Source organism: Spermophilus citellus, assembly GCF_964194105.1.
Source record: "Spermophilus citellus genome assembly, chromosome: 1".
Taxonomy (NCBI): Eukaryota; Metazoa; Chordata; class Mammalia; order Rodentia; family Sciuridae; genus Spermophilus; species Spermophilus citellus.
Window position 1 is genome coordinate 188501614 of NC_138182.1, and position 23640 is coordinate 188525253.

General features: G+C 45.4%; 1 long non-coding RNA gene across 2 annotated transcripts in view; it reads right to left on the reverse strand.

Moving 5' to 3' along the window:
* Positions 1-2100: 2100 nt before the first annotated feature.
* Positions 2101-23640, reverse strand: part of LOC308650010 — a 34921-nt gene continuing 13381 nt past the window's right edge. For both annotated transcript variants that reach the window (XR_014022218.1, XR_014022219.1), the window contains 2 exons: positions 12258-12506; positions 2101-3355 (listed from right to left, as the gene is read on the reverse strand). This is a non-coding gene — a long non-coding RNA (uncharacterized lncRNA). The remainder of the gene's footprint in view (positions 3356-12257; positions 12507-23640) is intronic.

Genomic DNA, 23640 nt, shown 5'->3' on the forward strand with positions numbered 1-23640 from the left:
AGGCCCAGCCGCTCTGCTTTCTATCACACGCAAAAAGATTTTTCAATAGCAGCTGGTGTTTTCCTGAGTGGAGATCAGAGCCAACATTTTTATATAAATATTATCCCAGGGCTGGAGGGAAAATCAGGCTAGAAGCAGAGCCTGCACCATCCCAGTTGTGATGTTAAACATCAGGGGAGACATGAGTACCCGCAGCCTGTCCCAGAGCTCGGTGGGGGGAGTATCCTTGGCTGGGGCCTGCACATGGGGCAATTTTGAAGCAAAATCAACCAAGGTGGAAGCATGTACAGAGCTCAGCTGGAAACCTGCATCAGTCAGAGAAGACGCACCACAAGGAGGTGAGCTCAGGCTGGGAGACCAGGCTGAGGTTTTGTCACCTGCTCTGCACTTCTGCAGCCACTAGCACGTAATGATAAGACAATGACTGATGAAGGTTGCCCCTCTGGCTTCATCTCAGTGGTTCTGAGGTACCGTGGTTTCTCGCTTCACTCACTGCCCCCTTGGAATGGACGGGAGCTGAGCAGGCTCCGGGGGCCTCTGGAATTCTCAGGCAGGAATGTCAGTAATTCTGAGGGCTGCCCCTGCTAAGCTCCACAAGGCACAAAGCCATTCATCTTCCAAACTTGTTTTTCAGGATCACTATTTTATGGCTCAAAATCATTCACCTTTGTTCTTCCCACTGTCTCCTGGCCATTCCCAAGGACCCAGGCTGGGGAGGGCAAGAAGGCCGGAGTCCCTGGAATGGTGAATTCCACGAATCAGAGTGAGCTCTGGGGGGGGATACCCAGGAACCCTGGCTCACATCCTAAGAAAGGAAGGGACTCTGTAGGTTACCTCATGGGAGATGGTCATTGGAAAGGAAAGGCAGCCGGAGGGTCCCCCTTGGACTTGACTACAGGCAGCTCCCAATATGCTTCAAGTCAAGGCACCTGGTCCATTCTGCCTCAGTTTCCCTTTCTCTAAGAGCTTGGGGCTACCCAGACAACACCTGGCATGTGCTAACTGAGGCCTATGTCTTAGACACCAACAATACGGCAATAAGCAAGAGATCAGTGTCTGCCTCTGAGAAGTTTTTATTCCTAGTGAGGAACATAACTGTTACTAGTGTCATGCTTACTACCGAGGAACCGGAGATAACTGAGGCTGCTAACATACCAATAAGGACAGGCCACCCCTCAATGTGCTTTGTGGCTCTCTCAAGACCATGCTCCTAACCACAAATGTTAACAGTACCTCATCAGGTCCACTGCAAACCTATGGAACTGGTGCTTCAGGGTCCTTACCTACGAGGGGCCTGGAAAAAAATATGTTTGCACAGACTTTTGCTTTCAAACAAAAGTTGTCTTTCAAACAACGCTGGAAGGACCACTGTTTCTCTCCACTCTGGTTTCCCTCCTGTTGTGGTTTCCTTCCTGTTGTGTGATGGTGAAGTGGCCAAGGGCATTCTGGGAACGAACATGCACGGGAGCTATGATGGTGACACTGAGTCTGAGTTTAGTGGGTCACATCTATGTGGTTCACAGTCACCTTCAAGAAGCTGGCACAGGTCCCAGGAATATGTGCCCACCACCTAGGTCCTGACCACCTCCACAGCTGTGTCGCTGCAGGGACATGTCCTATACTGCCAGCCCCGATGTACATGATGAGGGAGGAAGAGAAAGGTTCAAAGTGTAGGATCAGATGCTTCCTGTGAGAAATGCTTCCACTTATTAGACTCACAAAATTGTAAACGGAAGATTCAGCTCCCCTGATCAAAATGGAAGTTCTCCTCTGTCAGAAATATATTTATCAGGAGCCGGGCACATGGCGCAGACCTGTAATCCCAGCAAGTCAGGAGACTAATGCGGGAGGATCGCAAGTTCAAAGCCAGCCCAGGCAAGTTAGTGACACCCTGTGTCAAAAAAATAAAATAAAATAAAAAGGATGTAACTCAGTGGTAGAGTATCACGAAGTTTAATCACCAGTACAAGAAAAAAAAAATACACTTAATATACTTGTGAGCACATACATACAATTATGTTGCACCACAGGCTCTTTTTCCATCTTTGGTGAGGATTGTACAAAATAAATTTACAAAAATTCCTCCATGAGACACAAACACGTAGTAATCTATAAATAGTGCTTGGGTCTATGTGTAAATTTCCTCATTTTTACAATGTAAACACACGGTAGAGAAAAGAATAAATAATCTTTTATTTTCTGTATAGAAAATTATTTTAGAGGATCATTGTCATTATTATAAAGTGATCAAAGAGTATGAAGCCAGAAGATAAAAGAATAAAGAGTATTATAGAGGTGTATTAGGCAGTTAATAAAAATGGAGTTGGGGGTGAAGCTCAGTAGTAGTAGAACACTTGCCTGGCAAGTCAATGCCCTGGGTTCAATACCAGCACCACAAGAAACTAAATGTGTAAATTGTAAGAGCTCTTTTCTCACTCTAAATATTCACTAGACTTCTAGTATTGGATTCATGATTCTGTAGTATTTATTTTAAAGATGGCCCTCAAATTGTATAAGCTTTGGACCCCCATAAAACCTGGATCATGTGCCAAGATCTAAGTCCTTTACATGAATTATCTAATTTAATCTCCAATCAACCCACTGAGGTAAACTAGGGTTTGAAGCATTTATTTATACAACAAAACTCATTCTGCAGGACTACAGCAGGGACACAAAATTACACAAGCACCAGGGCAGTTCTTCATGCATGGAATAGATGCTACTATTATAATTCATTGTGTAGCTTCTATGAGCCCAAGTTTTCTCTTATTTGAAGTTGAAGGGGTAGAAAGAATTTTAAATATTTGTGTGCATCAGGGTATGTGAAAAGATAACAGACTTTTAGTAATAAACAGCTGCTCCTATAGAGGGAACTGGGTTGTATGTGATTATTAATTTTAGTGTCAACTTAATTAGGCTAAGGGATGCCCACATAGCTGGTAAAAAATCATTTCTGAGTAGTCTGGAAGGGTGTTTCTGGATGAGATTTTAATGCATAGACTGAGTAAACATGCCCTCATCAATGTGAGTTGGCATCTAATCTATTAAGGACCTAAATAAAACAAAAAACCGAGGATGGGAAAGTTCATTCTGTCTTCTTGAGCATCCAGCTTCTCCTGTCCTCTAACTATACTCTTGATTCTTTGAACCTTCAGACTTGAACTGAACCTTAACCATGTGCTCCCTTGGTCCCCAGGCCTGGGGCTTGGAATGGAATCAGGAACTTGGGCTGCAAAGTCACTCAACATGGGGCTGGGGATGTGGCTCAAGCGGTAGCGCGCTCGCCTGGCATGCGTGCGGCCTGGGTTCGATCCTCAGCACCACATACCAACAAAGATGTTGTGTCCGCCGAGAACTAAAAAAAATAAATAAATAAATAAATAAAAAAGTCACTCAACATGTAGGATGAGGCAGAGAAAGTGGGAGAAGAAAAGCTTTAAGTTCAAATTTGTCTGTAACAGTGAAAATCTGAACATAACGAAAATGTCCCAGAGAAGAAAATGATGATATAAATCATGGTTTAGGGAATTCTATGTTCCCATTTTAGACAATAATTAAGAAGGCGGGCATGGTGCTGCACACCTGTAATTCCAGTGATTCCAGAGGATGAAGCAAGAGAATCTCAAGTTCAAAGTCGGCCTCAGCAACTTAGTGAGACCTTGTCTCAAAAAGGATATAGCTCTAAGTGTCCTTGGGTTCAATCCTCAGTAAACAAACAAAACAAACAAACAGAAACAATAATAATAATAATAATTAATAATGATAATGTTATTCATAATAATAACTAGAGAGGGACACAAGAAAATATATATAACATACTGCTAAGAGGAAAAAAAAGAAAGACACAGAATCACAATGACCTCAAAGTTGGTCAACTTTGAATGGAATCAGAGCTGGGTCTGAATCCCAGCTTTGCTCACCGTGACCACATGATTTCTCACAGCCTCAGTCTTCCCATCAAAGCATCAGAGATAATTTTTTCCTTCCAGAGTTACTACAAAGATTTAGTGAAAAATTTAGCACAATTCAGGCCTACGGAACACATAAAGGATAAAGATGCAGATGGATCCCAAGCAAAAGGTCGGGTTATTTTAGAGATGGGAAGATTATGGATAGTTTAATTTTTTTTTTTTTAATTTAAGATTCTAACTAAGTAAGTTTCCTCTTATCTGCAGCCCTATCTGGTCACTCAGGCTGGGAGGTGCTATTCTTATAGGCATAACATTTGCTCTTGGTAGCAAAGCCCAGCTGAAAGAGGAAAGATAGATTCAAAATTTAAACACACCATCAGCAATGTTTTGCATCCATACTTAAGAGGTGCTCAGGGGCTTTTGAGCCTGGGTCCCAGAACCATTAGACACCCTCTGGGGTGTCTGCTACCCTCCCTCCCAAGTTTGTTTTTCACTTTAAGTGTGCATGCAGCCGGCAGGCTCCCCTGAGGGGGTTTAGGAGCAAGCGTCCCACAGGCCATTCGCTGCTGTGCCGGGTGCACTGGCCCGCAGAGAGGACTGCAGCGGGGCTTGATGCATTCCTGGACAGTGATCGGTGGAGACAGGCTCAATTATTTTCATTATATGGAGGCAACAGAGATGGGAGGCATAATGAGTCTCTGCCAGAGAGGCAAAGGTTAAGATGAGGGGGAGTTAGGGAACTGGGGGGGGCACTCCCAGGCCCGCAGAGCCCACTGAAGCATGCCGCCAGGGAAGATGAGCCGGGACAGGGAGACGTCAGATGCTGGTCTGTCCCTGCTCTGCTGGTCCCAGAGTAAACTCCTAGAAGCCAAGATCAACTCCCCTGTGTGGCTGACTAGAAATCTCATCTGAGTGGTCCAGAAGAGTGACCAGGAAGCCCTCTACCCTCCACTGATTCTTGAACCGGTTAACTCCCCTTTCCTCTCTCAGAACCACAGCCAATGCTCACAGCTTCCTATCATCAGGAACTGTGCTCAACATACTGCACACACCGTGGAACTTTATTCTCCCAACAACCCTGGAACTTACTGTTAAACTGAGGCTCAGAGAGGGTGATGTGATCTGCCCAAGCTGCTAAGCGGCAGCCAGTCTGCCTGGTCCCAGCGCCCCAAGTTCTCCACCGCACCGTCTCTCCCTTTTGCTGCTTCTCCTCCCTAAATGCCAAAAGCCCTCTGATCTCCTCTCTTTCACCCCAAAGCAGTCCCTGTATCTTCACCCAGGAGGTTGACCTGGGGACAGCAAGGCCCCGCAGGTGGAGGAGGCCTCGTTGCTGAGGTGGCTCAGGTGGCTCCAGAACAGGAAACTTCCCCTGCCGCCTGCAATCAATCCAAGCCTCCCTTCCTTTGTGATTTCACCCCGGAGCAAGCTCTAGCATGACTCATCGCCAGGCCAGCAGGAGTCCTCCTCTGGAGACTGGAGGTGACCTTGGCTGGGCACTCACATCCGGTGCCTGTTTTCCCATTTGTCAAGTGGGCAGCCCCAGCCTCCCACCAGGCTTACAGTGGACTATCTGGGTGAACACAAAGCAAGTGGAAAATAATCTTGAAAATCAAATGCAAAATGCTGACAATTCTCTACTCCAAGCTACTGCCCATATACCAAGCCGGTATCTGAATCCTCTCCAGTGGGAACCAGCTGCAAGAGTCCAGGGCACTCCTACTGCCTTCTCCACATACAGTCAAACCAGGAATGCTGGGAAAAAGAAAGGCGACAGGAATAGCCACCCTTTTCCCAATGCAATCACTTCTGCAGTGCCCCCATCAGAAGCACTGAATGTTAATAATGGTTCTCATTCGTGGAGCCCTGATTCGGTGTATATTTCATATTTTTTCCTCATTTTATCCTTTATGAGAAAACTAAGGTTCAGATCAGTTGATTACAGAAATGTAAAGGCCACACATCCAGTAGGTGTCCACATCTGATTCAAGACCAGATGCGGGTTTCCACACTATGCCCTCTTCACCTCACTCTAAATCTTAGTGGTCCCGGCACTCCCCAGTCCCTTCCCCACTTCATTTTTCTGCATTGTTCTTCTGCTCTTTACAAAGAAATTTGCTGTCACGACTCTCCCTCACCCGGGTAAAAAGTAAACCCATGTGGGCAGGGATGTCTTGGTGTTGTGATACTGTTGTGCAGTATCCCTTCAGTTCCTAGAAAAATGTTTGGCACGTAGTAGGTACTCAAAAAATATTTTGGCCAAAACAAATTAATTTGGGCCCCCAAACTCTCATTAGCCATTTTTTACTATTCCTTCTACTGGCCTGGAAATTTGACAGCATTTCGTTCATTTCAGTCCCTACCATCCCTAATGCCAGCGTTGAGAATGATAACTTTGAACACAGTAGAAAAATACAAGACTTGCTTTTTGAAGGTGCTTTGGGGGTGGCCTGATGTTTGGGAAACTCAAAACTCACTCTCCTTTCCCCACAACAAATTAGCCTTTAGTGGAAAACTGTCTCCGGAGGCTGGAAGAGGCGTGGCATGCCCTTCTTGCTCCTGGGCTTAGCTCCTGTCCCTGCTCCAGTATGCTGGTGGACAGGCCAGCTGGATGGCCCCAGGCAAAGGTACCCTCCTTCCCTAGGGTCTGCTGCTGTGTTTCTGACTCACATTTCCCTGGGCTGTGGGAAAGCGTTGAGTTGTGGCTTCACCAGCTCTGCTATGCAGCAGGCTGAGCTAGCGGGCAGTGGCTGGAAGGATATGGGGAGAAAAAAGGATCTAATTAAGCAGAGTAGGTGATAGTGTCAGGAAGAAAATGCAAGCAATTGGCAATTTGGATATCTGCCTGCAAATAAAAGAGATGACTGTCGTTTTCTCCTCTGGCTCCTGTTTGCCCTATAAATCTCAGTTCACTAATCCAAGTGTTTTAATTATCGCTGTATAATATGGCATGCTGTGCTGGACCTATCATGGGGAAATTAAAAGGAAAGGAGTGGGGTGGAGGGACACAGGCTGCCCCGGTTCCCCATTTCTCTTGTTTATGCTAATAATCTGAAGGTGTTTTCCCCTTATGCCATAAACACAACATGGGGTTTTCAGCTTCAAACATATTACCTTCCCCCACTCACAAAAAGGAACTTCAGTCCCTGAGCTCCTGTCCAAACCGGGCTACTCAGGGGCCTAGAATCACGTTGGCCACCGTGGACACTTAATCCTCAAGAAATCAAAAGAACCACGTTATGAATTAAATACCAGCTTCAGCTCTGAGAGTCCCTAGGCAGAAACAGCATGATTAAGACTGACATTTGAATATCATCTCCTCTATCTACTAGCTGTGCGGCTTTGGGTCAATCACTTAATCTCTCTGAGCCTCATACTTAAAAAGCGGTAACAGGATTAAATAGATAACAATATAAAGCACTTAGCACATTGCCCGATATATACTAAGTGCTATGCAACACACTCACCTCCCTGGTCTTTTATCGGTGCCATTCCAACTACCTACAGCAAGCTTCTTCCTGCAAGCTGTGTGGCTCACTCCTTCCATTCTATCTTATCAGTGTGCCTTCCTTACCACCCTAAATAAATAATAGCCCCCCCACCCATAAAACTGTGTCTCCCCTAACACTCTTCATTTTTGTCCATAACCTAAGCATTACCTGATATTTTACACATATACACACAGGGAAAGTCATATACACATACACATACACATATATTTACATATGCCTAACGTAGATTCTTATTTAATTTGGGAGTCTTGTTCACCTTAAGGGTAAACTCCAAGAAGGCACAGCTTTGGTTTTGTTGACTGCTGTTATCTTTAATGCTGGTAACAGTGGGGCATGGCAATGCAAAGAATGCTAAAGGCTAATAATAAATGCTAAGGCAATGAATAAACAGAAGCTATTTTTCATATAATGGCTGGAAGGGCCAACCAAGAGCAAAGTTCTTCACAGTTCAGGAAACAGAGACCAGAGACATCAGACGATCTGCCCTCTGGTTCCTGCTTCCCCAGAACTGAGTGGCAGGGGCTGGGGACCCTGACTCCTGGTGACTTTGCTCTGCCTTGAGCCATCCCACTCGGGGTGACCATAGACCAATCACAGAGGTTGGTACCCAGTGCTTCCCATCTGAGGAATGGAAACAACCAGACAGAACCTCCCTCCCAAGTGCTGGGGACCTGGGTGCCCCTGTGACTGGCATTCCACAAAAGCAAAACAGGACAGGTGGAGATGCTAAAGCCGGTTCCATCAACAAACTCTCTGAGTTGGAGATCTGCAGACAGCTGCAGCACAAAGGAGGCAAAGGCCACTCTGTTTCTCTCAAACCCACAAACATCACAGACCTCTTAGCTTCCTGCACTGATTGAAGGCAAGCAACTGCAGTACTATTTCTGGGGCTCCTGGATGACTTGCTCTTGTGTAAGTCCATAGGAACAAACCCCACCCCCAACTTTACTCTTCCAAGGTGCATGATCTCCCCCCGCACCAACTTTCATCTCTTAGGATATAGGTGGACACGCCACATGTACCTAGCAAGCACAGGACAACACTGATGTATTACATCGCTTATAATAAGAGTCAACCCCGCCATCTATTCTCCACTCCAACCACTGCCCCCTAGAGTTATTAAACAGAGGGTCTTGCAGAGGATGGGGCTATTCCGCCTTAGAAATCTAGCACCACACACTTTTCAAAGATTCCCCATTATTTCATTCAAGTAGAGTGGGAAGAAATAACAGGCCCCAAGCCACTCAAGACCTCACATGGCCATTCAGGACCTCACATGCCCAAAAAAGGCAGATTTCAGCTAGAGTGCACCAGTCACCCAAGTCTATTTCCAGAAAGTGAGGTCTAGACCAGAGTTCACTGCAGATTGAGGAGATAATATACCCAACAAAAATATCCTGTGCTCCATTCCACTAACCAAATAATCAAATCTAAAATATTGAGGCCGGTTATCACCATTAACAGAACGTGGTGACTAAATGAATCTGGTGCTTAGGCTGTGAGTTGATCCAGTTCCTCAACCTCTCTGAACCTTAGTTCTGTATAGACAGAATAGCGAAGTCTACCTTTGGGGGCTAAGGGATTAAAAGAGAGAATTCGGCTCAGCACAGTGCCTAGGATACCAGCAGCTGCCTTTAATATTCTAGAAGTGCAGTGAAGTCAACGCCGGCATACCCATTAATAGCTCCAAAAGTACACTGTGTACAGCAAAGGCAGCTTTTTCCCAGACCACAGACCAAACCAGACCACTCCGCCATGGGCCACAGGTTGGAGCAAGCATTAACTCCACTGGAGGCTTCCAGAAAACTTAGGAAGTGAGTGAGTTGGGGTTGGGAGCCCAGCATATGTAAGGGTGCAGAAAGGCAGCTCCTGAGGAGGAGGGTGCACGTTGGAGGAGGGAAGGATATTCCCCATGACATTCCTTGGACTGAGGGACTGTTACTTTGGCTTCCCAAGGGAAAGTGCCACCGCTTAAGACTTGGGATTTCTAGAATGTTCCTGCATCACTACAGTTCAGTTTAGCCTACTTAAGGGAGGGGTAGGGGGTGTTCCAAGAGCCCTCAGCGAGTTCCAAGAGCTGGTCTCTTTGGCCTACTGCAGTGACCTCTCCGGGCCTCAGTGTCCCCCTGGACCTCCAGGCTAAGGATCGCTGCCTCTGCGAGGAGGCGCAGGCTGCGGCGGGTGGCGCGCACCGGCCGACTCTTCCCGGGCCTGGCACCGGGCAGCCGGCGCGCTTCCCCTCCGTCCAAGAAGCCAAGGGCGGCGCGCTCCCAAGGGGCCGAGGACCTTCCTCGGCTGCAGCAGTTGAAAAAAAAAAAATCACACTAAAGCCACCGCGGCCGGGCGAGGGGGCGCGGCGGCCAGGGCTACTCGCGGGGCCGGGGGCCGCGGCCAGTCCTGGCCCGGGAGGCCGGCGCAGGCCGGAGCGGGCGCCCCGCGGGAGCGCCGAGGCCCTGCTGCGCCGGGCCGGGCGGGGGCGGCGGAGGCGGAAGCGGGGGCGGCCGGAGCGCGGTGGGGATGTTTAAAGGAAATTTACAATCATTTCCTCTCTGTGGTTTGGTGACAAATCAACAACATCCTGTTCTTTTGTGAGGCTCCGGGCGCCTGCGAGGCGGGGGCAGCGCTCGGCTCTTAAAGAGACACACACAGGGCCCCTCCCCCACCCCTCCCAGCGGCTCAAAAAAATACAACCTCTCCAAGGCGCCACCTCCGGGAGCGCGCGGCCGGAATGCGGGCTACTGCTCCGCCGCCCCAGGCCACGACCCGGATCGCGTCCCCTCCCCCGCGGCGCCCCCGCGGCGCCCCCCCCCCACCACCACCACAGGCGGAGACCGCAGCGGCGGCGGCGGCCCACCCCTTGATAGATGTCGCAGCCCGGGGCCATCTCCCGCCGAGGGGGCGGGCACGGGGCCGAGGGGCGCCCGGCGACTGCTCGCTCCCTCCCCCACCTGGGCAGCGCCGCCTTGGCTTCGGACCTCCGGGTCGTCTTATCTCCCTCCCCCAATCCCCTCGCCTCGAATTTTCCAGCCCCGAAAACTCTTGTGGATTTATGGTTAAAATGTCGACGTATGCACACGAGGTTTATAAAATGCCAAGGCAGAGAGAGAGAGAGACTTCCCGAGTTGTAGGAGTAATGAGAATCAGATGGTCAGGACCAAATATAAATAAATAAATACTCAACTGCCCTCCCGGGATTTCGTTCATTCAATCATTTAATGAGTATTTTTTACTAAGTGCTGGTCACTGCTCAGCCCGGGTGCAGCAGGATCAAGATAGACACGGTCCTTGACCCCAGGGGCTTACAATTTCAAAAGCAAAGGAATGAATGAATGAACAGGAGTATTTTACATCTATAAATGCAGTCATCAAAGAGCATCCTATTCTAGATCAGCTGAGCAGTCTAATCGGAGAGCTCTCTGAGGAGGTGGCCCTCTGACCGGAGGCCTGCAGGGTAAAAGGTCTGAGTCCTGGAAAACTGGATCGAAGGGTCCAAATAATATTTTCAGGAAAGAGCCTGCAAAAGGGAGCTGTTCTCTTCCCATCCCAAAGACCTGAATGGTGTCCGAGGGCCAGATTTTCCCCATGAAGCCCTGGGGGTTAGCATCCAGGATAAAAAACCTGGTTTCCTCTGGTCTGGCTGTCAGACCTGGGCAGGTCTCTTCCCCTTTCCAGGCCTCAGAGCTTCCCATCTGGAAAAGGTGAACACCACAAAATCTAGTGGTTCTCTAGGTGTAAATTGAATTTCCAGGAAGTGGTTCAAAAACACTGACTCTTGGACCCACCATAGATCAAGGGAATTAGAATCCCTGGTAATAGGGCCCAGGCACTGGCATTTTGGCAAGGCTCCAGGGGTAGGAGATTTAGTTTTCCGGCAAGATTTAGAGCCAAAGAACTAGATCTGAAGTTTGGATTTGAAGGCAGCTCAGGCATTGAGTATGTGGCATCTACCACAGGCTACCCTAAATAGGCAACATATATTTTTCATCTAAATTAAGTTACATGGGGCTGGGGATGTGGCTCAAGCGGTAGTGCGCTCGCCTGGAATGCGTGCGCCCCAGGTTCGATCCTCAGCACCACATACAAGCAACCATGTTGTGTCCGCCAAAAAAACTGAAAAATAAATATTTAAAAAAAAAAATTAAGTTACAAAGAAAACCTCTGCTAAATGAGAGGCATTTTATTATTATTCCCATGTTGCAGATAATGCAACTGAGGTACAGAGAGGATGTGGAATTTGATTAAGGGCACATGGTTAATAAGTTGTCTTGCCTGTATCATCTTAGCTGGGGACAAGGAACAAATTTCAACCTGATGGGGTCATTAAACACATAGGAAACAGCTACCAAGAAAAGATGCCATAACCCAGACAATTTGTATATCTTCAAGGGAGGCAAGGGATTTGCCTAGGTGCCCAAGATGGGGGTCTCAAGAGTACAGTCTAAAGAAAACAGACTATTTATTGTGTTTATCCCTTCTGATCCTCTTGGCTATTTCAAAGATGATTCCCATAAAGCGTGAGATTTTGCCTTAGCCAGGCAGAAGAACCATTTGGCAGGGCAAGGAGGAGAAAGAGCTTCCTCTGCACCACAGGAACAGCCCGCATAGAGCACATTACCCCCTCCACACTCTCCCATATGGGTCCTCCCCTGCCCTTTTCACCTTTGACCACCTTCCCATTTGTGCAGTTCCCAGAGGCAGGACCCTGGGCCCTGGGAATTTGATGCTGGGTGGACCCCTGGCTATGTCATCTTTTAAGGTTTCCAGCCGATGTCAGCAGCCCCATTCCTCCCTCATGGTTATTTCTCCTGGGTCGGCTAGTCCAGTGGCAGTCTCTTACCTGATCAGCTGTCTCTTCTCCAATTGTCCAGTGTCCTATGACATTTCTGGGTTACAGAAGGTGGATTTGAGAGTTGCTGGCTCCAAATGATACAACAAAGCTCATGGGAGAAGGAAAAATGTCCCAGGTGCTTCTTGATGGCCATGCTGTAGCAGTGGTGGATGTTGGGAATGGCACTAGTGTTCAAAGGCTCTCATTTCCCTAAGTCCTGTTCTGGAGTCTGAGAAAGAGAATGTAACCATCCACGTCCTGAAGAGAAACAGGGCTTTGTGGTCAGAACTTTGGTCCAGAAATCCAGAAGGCAAGTGACATGTGTCTGTTTATAATGCCAAGTGCAGAACAGTCTCCTCCAAGAAGGACCTGAAAACTTAGCAAATACATAACCTGGGTCACCAGCAAAAGGTGACAGGTGTGCTCTGAGAATTGATTGGCCATTCTACGCTGCTTCTTATTTATGTTGTCTAGATCTTTGTAGTTTATAAGCAGCATCATGTGAAGGTTCAGAGAATTAACTAAGAATACAGAGAACTCGGGTCAGACTCCATCTCCTTCTCTGAGGCTCAGTTTCCTCTTCTCTAAAATGGAAATGATACTAGTACTTACCTTATAGAGTTCATGGTGAGAATTAAATAAGCAAACACATGAAAAGTCCCCAGCCCTGTACTCTGGCACACATAGTATTTAGTAACTGCTAGTTTTATAACTAAAAATACAAGATTCAAGGCAGTTAACAATTCCCAACAAATGAGAAAAAGGAAAGTGAGCTAAGCAGCTCATCTGAGTTCATACACCTACTGGTTTACCATATCGCCAAGGTAAATCTGAATCTTGGCTTCCGGGATTAAAGGTCTTCCAAAAGACCTGTGTTCATTCACATCCTACATAGCTAAGCTATTACTTCATTCAAAAGTATCACCTTCATTAAAATCATTCAATAAGCCCCTACTTATCTGTGCCCTTGAGCTAGCTGCTCTGAAGACACATCAAGATAGATGAAACTCCTTCCTTCCATCTGGACCAGGCCACCCTTCCCCAACTTCTTCAAATAGCATTTCTTCCTCCCTTTTAACTTCTCCTTCCTTCTCCAATCTAGTTAGGAGGAAGGAACTTTCTGGGATTGATAGGAGGTTTGAACTGATGGGCCATTAACAGCTTAACAAAGCAAAAGGAATTTTCCAGGTCACCAGCCAACAAGTTTAGAGCAGCACTATTTAAAACTCCCTGCTTGGGAGGAAAGGGGGGGACAAGGCTGGTCTGGGGAGGGCAAGGGAAAGACCTCCTAAATGATGGGGAACTGGAGGACACCCTTTTTTATGGCCCGCAAGTGTGGTTTGTGTGCAGATCTTTTATCATTGTGCTTGAAATGCAGATTTTGAAAAGAAAATGTCTATCTACTGGAACCATAAATAAACAGTTCTCTTTGGCTTCAGATCTAGGGAACACCTGGATCCCTGTTCTGGCTTCAGCCATGATTTGCTAAAATATAACATGCTCATAAATTTCTTCTAAGCCCACCAAACGAATGTGCGCACGCGCACGCTGGCACACACTGCTTTTTCCAGCTGTGCCAAAGTTTGGCAAGAGACTTGGCCATATTGTGTTTCCCCCACCCCATGATTGCAGCTGAAAAATTTACTGGCTGGCAGTCCCTTGGAGAGGCAGCTTGCTTACTTAAGTGGTGAGCAGAGCTGTCCTAGAAGAGATGCTCTTCCAGGGATCACCTTTGCTGCCAAAGGGAAACTGACCAACAAAATGTGCCTAAAACGCAGTAGCTGGCCCTTTCACCTCTCCAAGCCTTTCTCCAGTGTACTGCTCCAGGGACTTCAATAGCTCACAGCCACCTACATAAACCTTAAAATTCCTATGACCTCTGGACCCAGGATCTCCCAGGGCTCTGCCAGATTGCACAAGGCTACTTAAGTAGTACAGATGGTCAGACTTCCAATTCTTTGACTTGTGATTTTTTCCAACTGGGAGAGGGTGCAAAAGCAATACGCATTTAATAGGAATCAGACTTCAAATGTTGAATTTTGATCTTTTCAAGGGCTAGTGATATACAGTATGATCCTCTCTTGTGGTGCAGGCAGCAGCAGTAAGCTGCAGCTCCCAGTCAGCCTTAAAATCACCAGGGGAAACCCAGTACTCCACGTTGTGCTGTGTTGCTAAGTTATGATGTTCTGTAGCTTAGGTATATTCAGTGCATTTTTGATTTATGATGCCTCTGTTGGGACATAACCCTATCATAAATTGTGAAACATCTGTAGTTAAGACTTTTTTTTTTTTTTTTTGGTTTTTCTAGTATGGGGGCTTCCAAACATTTTTTCAAAAGTAACAGCTAGGTGTGGTTTTGCAGGCCTGTAATCCCAGCAACTCTGTAGGCTGACACAGGAGGATCTAAAGTTCAAAGCCAGACTCAGCAATTTAGCGAGGCCCTAAGCAACTTATCAAGACTCAGTCTCTAAATAAAAAGGGTTGAGGATATAGGTGGTAGAACACCCCAAGTCCAAGTTCAATCACTAGTACTAAGAAAGAAAGAAAGAAAGAAAGAAAGAAAGAAAGAAAGAAAGAAAGAAAGGAAATTAAATTAAATTTAAAAAGAAAACGCTGGTTGCCTCAAATGCACAAAGCCCTGGCTTTGATCCCCAGCACCACACACACACAAAAAAGAAAAAGCAGCAGAACCCTTTTCAAAGGAAATATATATATATATATAATATACGCATGGCGCGTGCACACACACACACACACACAGAAATTGATTAAAACTATTGTTTCTGTTTGAAGTAAACCACATTGTGTTCAAAAGGGCCTCTGAGATTCAAACTTTGAGAAAGAAGTCTCTATTTTAGGATATTATTCTATTATTACTTTAAGTAACTTTGACATTATAGCTAGGGTAGAGCACTTGCCTCGCCTGTGCAAGGTCATGAGTTTGTTCCCCAGCACCACTCAAAAAAAGAGAAAAAATTGACATCACAATGAAGTGTAAGATTATTAATAAACCCTCTTTGATCCAGGCCCCGCCTAACTGAGCTCACGCCATTATTCTTACATTGTCTACTCTCTTGATTTACACCTTGGTTTTCTTTTTCTTTTTCGTTTTCTTTTTTAGAGAGAGAGAGAGAGAGAGAGAGAGAGTTTTTAATATTTATTTTTCAGTTTTCGGCGGACACAACATCTTTGTATGTGGTGCTGAGGATCGAACCTGGGCCGCACGCATGCCAAGCGAGCGCGCCACTGCTTGAGCCACATCCCCAGCCCAATAAAGAAACTAGGGATTTTTTTTTTTTTTTTTTTTTTTTTTTTTTGCGATGCTGGGAACTGAACTCAGGGCTTTGCATGTGTGAAGCAAGCACTCTACCACTGAGCTATGTCCTCAACCCCCAAACAGATCTGAGTGGGTGGGGTTTTCTTGATACAGATCCTTCACTAGACTCCTGGAAAGAGATATACAAGAGCAAATTTTTGGACATTCCATATCCAAAAATGTCTTTATTTTTATTGCTTTCTCATTTCCCCCACCCATGCCTTGGTACTGGGGATTGAACCCAGGGACATTCTACCACTGAGCTATACCACCAACCTTTTTTATTTTGAGACCAGGTTATGCTAAGCTGCCAGGGCTGACCTTGAACTTGAATGAACTTCTTCTCATGGTCCTATCTCCAACTCCTGAATAGGTAGAACTTTTTCTTTTTTTTCTTTTTGACTTTTTGATGAGCTTGGTTTCCCATTATGTTGGCCAGGCTTAAACTCTTGGGCTCAAGTGATCCTTCTGCCTCCAATCTCCTAAGCATCTGGGACTATAGGCATGTACCACCAAATCCGGCATTCCTCACACATTGATTGATGGTTTTGCTGGGTATAAAATTCTAGATTGTAAATGACTCCCTGAAACCACCACCTCTACTCCTCAAGCCTAAGCTTCTCCAGTGCCTAGTCTTTGAACTAAAAATTTCTTTTGCCATGGAACACATGTCCCCATCCTCCTTGACACCTCTATGTAGCTAACACCTATGAGAATAGCCTGATAAACATTAGCCTCATCAGAGAAACTTCCCTGCCTAGACCTCTACCCTCTGAGGTCTTGTAGATATGCCTCCTAGGAGCTCCACAACATACACTGCTTATCCTCTTGATTCACTTATTATACAATGTATTCACTCCTATTTACTTTTATGAGTCCTCCACTAGATTTTGAGCATGAGGGCTAGGAATCCATAGCAATAGTGCTGCTCAATAAATACTTATAGAAAAAAGAAAAAAAAAATGATGTCATGGTGTTTGGGGGATTTTCGGTTTTGTTGTTATTGTTGTTGTTGTTTGTTTTGTTTTGTTTTTAATTAAAAGATATAGTATATGGGGCTGGGGATATAGCTTAGTTGGTAGAGTGCTTGCCTCACATGCACAAAGCCCTGGGTTTGATCCCAAGCACGGGGGGGGGGGGGGGGGTAGATACAGTATAAACTGGGAGCTGTGGCACATGTGTGTAATCCAGGTGGCTCTGGAAGTTGAAGCAGGAGGATCATGAGTTCAAAGTCAACCTCAGCAATAGCAAGGTGCTAAGCAACTCAGAGACACTCTGTCTCTAAATAAAATACGAAATAGGGCTGGGTGTGTGGCTCACTGGTCGGGTGTCCCTGGGTTCAATCCCCGGAGTACCCACCCCCCAAAAAAGATACACTATATAATAAAGTGTTTGACAATTCCTTACCAATTGGTACATGTCCAGACTTGGGGATAGAGAAAAAAAGGATTGCTCTGTGAGAAAGGAATGCCACCTTGATATTAGGATCATGGAAATAACTCTTATAATTTCTTGTTGACTATCTGTCTTCTCTGAGGATAAGAATAGTTAGGCTCTGCTCAGTGTTGTGTTTCCAACACCCAGACAATAAATAGGTGGGGTTTTTGTTTGTTTTGCTTTGGTTTTTATGGTCTGGAGATTGAACCCAGAGTCTCTTATGTACCAGGTGAACACATTTCCACTGAGCTAAATCCCAAGCCCTTTAAAAAATATCATTTATTTTGAGACAGGATCTCACTAAGTTACCCATGCTGTCTTCAAACATGTGATCCACCTGTCCTCAGTCTCCCAGGCTTGAGCCACTGTGCCCAACAGTGAGCAGGCTGTGTGAGCAGGCTTTGGGTTTACCTACCTCAGTGGTAAAGCCCTTGTCTAGCATGTGTGAGGTCTGGGTTTGAACCCCCAGCACCAGGAGGGGGGTAAAAAATGGAACTAGGGCTGGGGTTGTGGCTCAGTGGTAGAGCACTTGCCTAGCACAGGTGAGGCACTGGATTCGATCCTCAGTACCACATAAAGATAAATAAATAAAACTAAAAAATATTTAAATGGGCTGGGGATGTGGCTCAAGCGGTAGCGTGCTCGCCTGGTGTGCTTGCAGCCCGGGTTCCATCCTCAGCACCACATACCAACAAAGATGTTGTGTCCGCCGAGAACTAAAAAATAAATATTAAAAATTCTCTCTCTCTCTCTCTCTCTCTCTCTCTCTCTCTCTCTCTCTCTCTCCTCTCTCACTCTCTCTAATAAATAAATAAATAAATAAAAATATTTAAACAAACAAACAAAAAAAACGATCTACCCCAGACAAAGCAAGACCTATGTATTATACTACCAAGAAAACCAACAAAGCAAAAAGTTCCTACACTGTCTTTACCATCTTGGGAAGAAGGGGGATTGTGAATGAAAACCCAATTCATTCTGGTACTCATCTCTTCCTTCCTTACCCCTCTCTAACAGCCAACAAGAACCTTCTCCCAGGGCTGGGGATGTGGCTCAAGCGGTAGCGCGCTCGCCTGGCATGCGTGCGGCCCGGGTTCGATCCTCAGCACCACATACCAACAAAGATGTTGTGTCCGCCGAGAACTAAAAAATAAATATTAAAAATTCTCTCTCTCTCTCTCTCTCTCTCACTCTCTCTTTAAAAAAAAAAAAAAAAAAAAAAAAAAAAAAGAACCTTCTCCCAATTCCCTGTCCCAGGATAGGCATTCTCCTGTGAACACCTGGATTTGAAGCCCTGGAATTATCTGACCCAGACCCTCTCCTTCAATAGCACATCTCTTTATAATCACCAAGACCTCTCACCTCCTCTCCCTTAAACCTGCTTCACATCAACCCTCCTGTTGGTCCAGCGTGAGACCTCCATCACCCCACATGTAGGATTTCACATGGCTCCCTCCTTCACGGGGGGGGGGGGGGGGGGCAGGGGGGGCAGGGGGGTGTCACCTTGACTCCTGTCTAATTGGTCATTGTGAGGGATGGGGATGTCACTCAGTACTAGAGCACTTGCCCTACACACACCAAGTCCTGGGTTCAATCCCCAGCACTATAAAAACAAAGCAAACTCTTTGAAGTACCATTAAAAAATATATATATATTATCTGTTCACTCCCAAAACACCTACTTACGTTCCTAATTTCCAGGTCTGGGGTTGTGGCTCAGCGGTAGTGAGCTCACCTAGCACATGCGAGGCCCTGGGTTTGATCCTCAGTACCATATAAAAATAAATAAATAAAATAAAGGTATTGTGTCCAACTATAACTAAACAATAAAATATTTTTAAAGTCTCTAATTTCCTTTCACTTTCTTTTTTTTATATATAATGAACTTTTATTTTATTTATTGTATGTGGGGCTGAGAATCAAACCCAGTGCCTCACGCATGCTAGGCAAGCGCTCTACCACTGAGCCACAACCCCAGCCCCTCCTTTCACCTTCAATTACAACTCATCTGCCAGTTTTCAACCTTTCTGGTGCTGTTTTAATTCCATACTCGCAGCAGCTCACTGGACATACACAGTTCTCACCCTGATTAGGTAAGATGCTTCAATGCCTCAAAAAAAACAGCAGTTTTAATGCATACCTTGTACATTTTTTTTAAAATAGTATTTATTTTTTAGTTATAGGTGGACACGATGTCTTTTATGTGGTGCTGAGGATCGAACCCAGTGCCTCATGCATGCTAGGCGTGCGCTCTACCTCTGAGCCACAACCCCAGCCCATACCTTGTACATTTTTCTGGAACATTCTCCCTCACCTCTGTCTTGATCCAGTCTATTCTTTGAGACCTAACTTAAATCTTTCCTCCTCCAAGATACCTTCATTGACAACTTCAGGCCTTGGTGATCTCCCCAACTTTAAAATCCAAACAGTTGCTGGGCATGGTGGTGCAGGCCTATAATCTCAGCTACTCAGGAGGCTGAGGCAGAAGGATCCCAGTTCAAGGCCAGCCTCAAAAATAAAAAGGGGCTGGGGATGTAACTCATCAGTAGAGCACCCATGGGTTCGATCCCCAGCACCAACATTAATTAATTTTAAAAATCCAAACAGTATTTATCATCTTTACAGCCCCATTAAATTCTAATGAGTACCTTATCTAAGATATCATCCAGCCTAAGTATGTTAGTGTGAATTTCTCCCAGTTTACCTTAATGCTCCCTTTTATGGCAAAGGTATAATGATGACCTATTCTTGTACCTACAAGAACCTTAAGAGATTGGCACATAGTAGTTTTCAACAAGATAAAACAGCTATCTGCAGAAAAACACATGTATCTCGGTTAAATCACCGGCCTACCAATTATTTATTTATTTGTATTTGTGACAGTGGGGATTGAATCCAGGGTCTCTGGCATGCTAGGCAAGCACATACCAGCCCTTTTTAGTTTTTTACTTTGAGATAGAGTCTAAGTTGTTGGCCTCAAACTTGTGATCCTCCTACTTCAGCCTCTCAAATAGCTGGGATTAGAGACATGCCTTACGACTCCCAGACTGACAATTATCAACTATGCATATTTGGGCAAGTAATGTAAACCCTTGGAGCCTCAGTGTTCTGGTCTGTAAATTGGGGTAATAACAGTAACCCTCAATAACAATAACCCTGGAAGCACTGATTCAGTGGTCAGCAGTGTGGTCACCTTCCTCCTTACATCTAAATAGAAGGGTTGTTATGAAGATGAAATGAGATCGTGCTGGGTAAGACAGTTTGCACACTGCTTCAATACACAGTTAAGAACTCACTATATGTTAGCTACTATTAGATGCTCCAATCCCCATCCTTGGAATTGAACTTTGGCCTTGACTTTATTTTACCTTTCTGTCACTGAGTCATCCTTGCAAATAGTGATTTCCTGCCAATCCCTTCCTGTGCCCACCCCTGGTTGGTTAAAGCACAGCTCCACAAGCAGTGGCTAGGGACTAGTCCCAATGTGCAAGACCATCTCAGGCCCACTGCAATGTTCCTCAAGCCCTTCTTTCTCCTATTTTATCCTTATTATTTTATTATAAAAGCAACTCACGCTCATTTTTAAATATTTTAAGCATGCAAGAGTGTAAAATGAAGAGCAAGAGTCTTACTCCCCGCCCAAATGCCCCTTCTTACTCTTCATAAGTAACCTTCTGGACTTAGTTTCTTGCATTTCCAAAAATCATCTGTGGCTATAGAATTATACACAAGTGCATGTGCTGTGCTATGTCTTGCTTCAGTCACTCATCAGTCTTGAGTCCCTTTCTATATCTGCACCTGATAGGTCCATCACATTTATTTAATGGCAACATAGATTTTCTTTGTAAAGATTAGCTGTCATGGATTTCATCAGTCTCCTATAGGTAGACATTGCTATTAGTGGAAGGCTGTAATGAACCTCCTGTATATAGACCTCTGAGGACACCTTATGTCTTCAAGGCTTCTGATTGCCTGGTTAGACTGACCTGGGGACAATGCTTCAAATTTGGTTCTACTTCAAGTTTTCCACCTGGATGGTATTAAGACCCTGGAAGCACTGATTTAGTGGTCAGCAGTGTCGTCACCTTCCTCCTTACTTCCTCCTTACTTCTAAATAGAAGAAAGAATTCAGACCCAGTGGTATACAACTGTAATTCCAGTGACTGGGGAGGCTGAGGCAGGAGGATTCCAAGTTTGAGGACAGTCCCTGCAAGTTAGTGAGGACCTCTCTCAATATTTAAAAAAAAAAAAAGAATTAAAATTAAAATTTAAAAACAAAAAAGGACTGGGGATGTAACTCAGTGGTAAAGCACCCTTGGGTTCAACCCCCAGTGCCAAAAATTAGTTAGTTAATTAATAGTCAAAAGAGTAAACTGGGTGTGGTGGTACATGCCTGTAATCCCAGTGACTTGGAAGGCTGAGGCAGGAGGATCACAAATTCAAGGCCAGCCTCAGCAACTTGGTAAGAACCTGTCTCAAAATAAAATATAAAAAGGATGGGGGATGTAGCTCAGTGGTAGAGCATCCCTGGACTCAACTGCCCGCATAGCAAGGAGAAAATAAAAAGAGGTGCGTAGGAGAGAAGGAGGAGAAGGAGGAGGTCACTGGGCTTTTCTTCATGATCCTCCCCAATAGGAGTTCATGGAAGCAGGTTTCTCCCTTTTTGCTGGAACTGTAGGGAAATCCTGGCTGTTCTCGGGTAGTTCTGAGGAAGCCCCAGAAAAGGAAGGAAATACGTTTTTGGATCATGAGACACAGTCCCAGCTGTTTTCAGAGGGGCCGGGAGGGATGCATTGGTGACGACAAAGACCGTAGCTGCAACAGGCTTCAGGTGGTGGCTGGGAGGAGGCACACAAGCAGGCAGTGACGTGGCACTATTGTCCCAGCCCACATCCGTCCCTACACAGTGTCCTTTCTTAGGCCAAGGACAGGATGGGCTGCAGGAACTAGGACTGCTTATCCCCAGCTTGGCCTGACTCATCTGTGACCCCACGCCAGTTACTGTACCCTGGAGAAGCTCAGGGGCCTGAGAAAGCTATGAGCAGGAAAAAGGCACCCCCCTGGGCTGTGTCCAGTGGCTTACTGATTACTCTGGGACCTGCAGTGAGTTACCAAATCACCCTAAGGTTTCGTTGGTTCATTTCCCCTATCAGTAAAAGAGCCACACCAACAGCGCCTGTGTTAGAGTGTTCTTGAGAGCAGGATGTACACCGAGTGCTTAACACAGGACATGATGTTGCATAAGCAGTCAATAAATATTTGATATTTGCTCCACTGATCTCTCTTTCTGGCTTAGCACAGCACTCAACTCAGGATAGGTGCTAAATTAGACATTCATTATTTATTTATTTTCAGTACTATGCATAAAACCCAGGGTCATGTGCAGGCTAAACTTGGGCTCCACCACTGAATCACACTCCCAGCAGAAATTTCTTTCTTCCTTCCTTTCTTTCTTTTTTAGTTGTAGATGGACACAGTGCCTTTATTTTATTTTATTTTATTTTCATATAGTGTTAAGAATTGAACCCAATGCCTTCCACATGCGAGGCGAGCACGCTACCACTGAGCTATAACCCCAGCCCTCTTTCTTTTTATTTTTTTTTTAAGTTTTTTTTTAGAGAGAGAGAGAGAGAATATTTAATATTTATTTATTTATTTTTAGTTCTCGGCGGACACAACATCTTTGTTGGTATGTGGTGCTGAGGATCGAACCCGGGCCGCACGCATGCCAGGCGAGCGCGCTACCGCTTGAGCCACATCCCCAGCCCCTCACTCTCTCTTTAAAAAAAAAAAAAAAAAAAGTGGCCATCTTCCCTCTGCCCTTCCCTTCCTCCCTCACAGCCATTCAGGGAGGTACTCTGCACTTGTATCCTGTTTTCTCCCCCTGAATAAACACTTTGGTGCATTTATATGTAGATAAGTATGGGACCTGGGGTGGCACTTGTCTGTTCTGTTGTTAGAAAGGTGGACCAGCACTGAGGTGAAGAGCCCAGACTCAGGGATCCCTCACTTGGATTTGGTTCCAGGTTTCATTCTGTGACCTGAACCATGTTTCTTGACCAATAAAATGGCGACAGTGATGGTATATCCATCTTTGAGTTCTTGTAAGAATTAAATCTGGATTTGAACTCAGTGTGGTCAAGCCTTAAAACTCTTTATTCTAAGCTGGGCATGATGGCCCATGCCTGTAATTCGAGCAACTCAGGAGGCAGAGGTAGGAGGATTCCAAGTTCAAGGGCAACCTCAGAAACTTAGCAAGGCCTAAAGCAACTTAGCAAGTCCCTGTCTCAAAATAAAAAATAAAAAGGGATGGGGATGTGGCTCAGTGGTAAAGCCCCTTTGGATCAATCCCCAGTACCAAAAAAAAAAAAAAAAAAAGAAAAAGAAAAAGAAAGAAAGAAAAGGCTTATTATGAAGAGCCAATATAGAAATAAAAAGAGTAACTGTGGAATATAAGTGAGTGTGCAAGACCAACTGGGACTGAGGGTATCTGTCAAAACCTGGTAGCTGGGGGCACAGCTCAGTGGTAGCTTGCCTAGCACATTTGAGGCTCTGAATTCCATCCAAGCACTGCAAAAATAAATAAATAAAGAATGAGAAAAGAGCTGAAAATAGAGATAAAACTTGTCATACAAGGTAA